The sequence below is a fragment of the Arachis stenosperma genome, unplaced genomic scaffold, assembly GCF_014773155.1.
Source record: "Arachis stenosperma cultivar V10309 unplaced genomic scaffold, arast.V10309.gnm1.PFL2 arast.V10309.gnm1.Scaffold_100031, whole genome shotgun sequence".
NCBI lineage: Eukaryota > Viridiplantae > Streptophyta > Magnoliopsida > Fabales > Fabaceae > Arachis > Arachis stenosperma.
The window spans coordinates 238,550-242,042 of NW_026651372.1; the positions used below are offsets into that span (position 1 = coordinate 238,550).

Consider the following 3,493-nt stretch of genomic DNA (forward strand, 5'->3'; position numbering starts at 1 on the left):
ATGTTGAACCAGTTGCAGAGGTGGAGCCTCGGTGTTCCACTTGGAGAGAGAGGAATCAAGATCGTCAAGGATAAAATTTAATTCAGTCAAATTATAAATACATATATAATTTAATTTATTTTTAGTGTGTATTTGGTATTTTTGTGTATTATATATTAATGGTTAATTTTAGTAACTGATTTAATATACATATAATATAATTATTTTTTAAAAATTATATATATATTTTTAAAAGCAAAAGAGCTCAACACAATTAACTATTAAACTATAATTTTTTTTATTATAATATATAACAAGTAATAATTAATAAAAATTTGATTAACGGATATAAAATGTTCAACAAAGTTGTAGCACAAATAATTATAATAGAAAATTATACAAGGCAAGTTACGTAAAAATAAAGGATCATGTAATATGTATTATATTATTAATTATATTTCTTTTTATGTAGTTGTCTTGTATAGTTATACAAAATTTATTTGCGTAATTTTATTAATAGAATTATGGATTTTTTTATCGTTTTCCATGCATGATCTATTAGAGGTTAGAGCCTTAAGAGGGATATGGGTTGTGTGAAAATTTGTGCGCCATGTTCCCCTGGGTTTAAATTAAAATTTCTTACGTAATGTTTTAAATTAATTTTTTTAATTAATTTAAAGCTTTCTAATAATTAGATGTAAATACAGTGACAATGAAATTGTTCAAGTAAATGGTTTAGTGGTTTACAATCGGACAAATGCTACTGTGTAAAAAGTAAAATGTTTTTATAGTTGTAAAATATATATACTATACACATTTTTTATTTTAATAAAGAAGAGCTCATCATACACATGAACACTCTTGCTTTGTACAAATAAAGAAAATGGGACGAGATGGATAGAAAGTTGATCTAACAGCAAGTCCATGTAACTTGAATGGAAATATTTGTGTAAGTTTCTTCGATAATTGATGTATCAGAACTACTCTTGATTCACCTAAAAAACAAGTCAAGGAATAAAAAAAGCAGCCAAGCCTGATTTAAATATTCAATTCCTAATTACTTTTTATCCAATTAAGAATTTAAGATATGCTAATTATCTAACACTTTATGAACAAGAACCAACATAATACAGTTAGTTTTACATAAAATCCATCAATCAGATAATCACATAAAATACAGTCATAATACCAGCAAATAAAACACTAAACAGGTGGAACTACATGACTAATTATTACCAAGCCTAGCTGGTTCTATTCATGATCATTAGCTAAAAAGTCAGGCAGACATGAACAAGAAATACAGAAATTAAGCATGACAAAGTGAAAATCAAGTCATCATCATACTAGTTGCAGACTTAGAGAACAACCACTATGAAACTGGGCCATTAAGGACAGGAACAATTTCAACTCCAAGCCAAAACAAAAGAAAATAGATACTCAATCACAATGTTAATAATCTGATTTGCATAAACACATGAAAAGGCTAAGAATTGTGTTTTAAACATATGATACCAATGTGGTAGGACAATGTCAGACACAAGAATCAAGAACAGCACACTCCCAAGCCAAGTAATCGCTCGACAGTAATAAAATATAATACAAACATAATAGATCGAATTAACATGCAATAACTTCTATGAATATACTATAATATCTTTTGAACTTGAACCCTTCCATGCATAATAATGACATAGCAATGTTTCTCAACAACAATATAAACGGTTTTGCAAAATTTTTATCTTCACCGACAAAAAACATAACTAGTCGAAATTGCTAAAACTAATCAATGCTATCCGAAAGAAAGAAAAACATAACTCTCTGAAGTTCTAAAATTGCTAAAACTAACCAATGCTATAGTTTCACACGTTAAAAACCCAGCAATACTTTTATATATTTATTATTGTTATTTTCATTTTCATTTTCATTTGAGATCACAGCTATTCTAGATTATTGGAACTCTAAAACCAACGATCAACATTAATACAATCGAAAATGATTTCATGTTCTGTTCCGAAAATATACAGCAATGAGTATTTCAATTGAATTATGTAGTGTTGTTGTGATGTAATTCATATGACAAAAACAAAAAGAGACAACGCTTCAGAAACAAAAATATAATTGAATGTCAGTAAAATTTAGAATTATCTTTGCAGCTTTAGAACCACTTGTGCGTGCATGCTAGACCTGTCGAACCCTGTATTTCTCACATAAAATTGACACAAGTTCATTTGTAAGCCATAACAAGATGATTCAAAGAGAAATGAAAATTGCTGTATAATATTAAGAAAAACAAATAAGCGAGACTTTGAAGAACAAAATCAAAAGTTTAAAGACAACTACACATTTGAATTAAACAGAGAGTTTGAAAACAATAAACGTAGATTAAACACATAAAGGGACAATTAACAATAAAATATATCATATACAATAGATAGCGTGAAAACGATACCTAATAGAAAATTAGGTTGCGGCGGGGAAGAGTGTTGCGCGCGGCAGGGGAAGCGGGTTGCGGCGGATGAAGCTTGTTGCGGCGGCGGATGAAGCCTGTTGCGGCAGCGGCTGAAGTGGGTTGCGGCGGCGGCGAACGAACGAGAGAGACTGCGAAGGGAGAGGAAGAGAGAATGGCTATACCGTTCCGGTGATTGAAAGAGGGGAAAAAAACCCTAGCAGACCAAATGTCTCATTCTCACCACTACTTTGAATATGAAATTAAAGAAAAAAGAAAATATGTAAAATAAAGTAATTAGGGGGTCAATATCTAATTACTAATTTTTTTAAAAGCAAAAAAATGGGGTTCTTTCTGTAATTATTTTAGTGTTGGCTAATGATACTCCCACATAAAAGTGGGAGTAAGGAATCCATAGCCTTAGAAAATAAATTGTTTTTTAAGTTTAAAAATTAAAAAAATAATAAATTTACAGATCTGTTATTTACAAGATCGTTGGACTGTATTTTAATTTTCTAATTTAAATAAAAAAATTAACCTTATAATTTAAAAATTACAAAATTTAAAATAAGAAATTTAGTTTTTTAAAATTTTAAATTTTTCAAAAAATATTTTTTATTTTTTTATTCTTCCGATAATGGTACATCCGGATAGTTGACTTTTTTTACTGCACTTGTTCAAAATTAAGAATAAATTAATTTAAAAAATTTAAAAATTTTCAATTTTTTATCTTTGTATATTGTTTGAATTTTTTGTTTTTCTACTATTAGAAAAAAAATTATTTTTTTAGTTTAGAAATTAAAAAAATAATAATTACAAATTTGTTGTTTACTAGATATGTTGGACTTTATTTTATTTTTCTAATTAAAATAAAAAAGTTAACCTTATAATTTAAAAATTAAATAAAACAATTAGTTTTATTAAATTTTAAATTTTTCTAAAATATTTTTTATTTTTTTATTCACTGGTAATGCTACAGCTGGACAGTTACTTTTTATTGCTACACTTGTTTAAAATTAAGAATAATTAATTTAAAATTTAAAATATTTTTATTTTTATTTTTTTGGA

At 27.2% G+C, this 3,493-nt stretch overlaps 1 long non-coding RNA gene across 1 annotated transcript; it reads right to left on the minus strand.

Moving 5' to 3' along the window:
* Positions 1-745: 745 nt before the first annotated feature.
* On the minus strand, positions 746-2,459 carry LOC130960014 (uncharacterized). The gene is made up of 2 exons (XR_009078975.1): positions 2,429-2,459; positions 746-974 (listed from the first exon to the last, which is right to left on the minus strand). It is a non-coding gene; the product is annotated as an uncharacterized LOC130960014 (long non-coding RNA).
* Between the last annotated feature and the right edge of the window lie 1,034 nt (positions 2,460-3,493).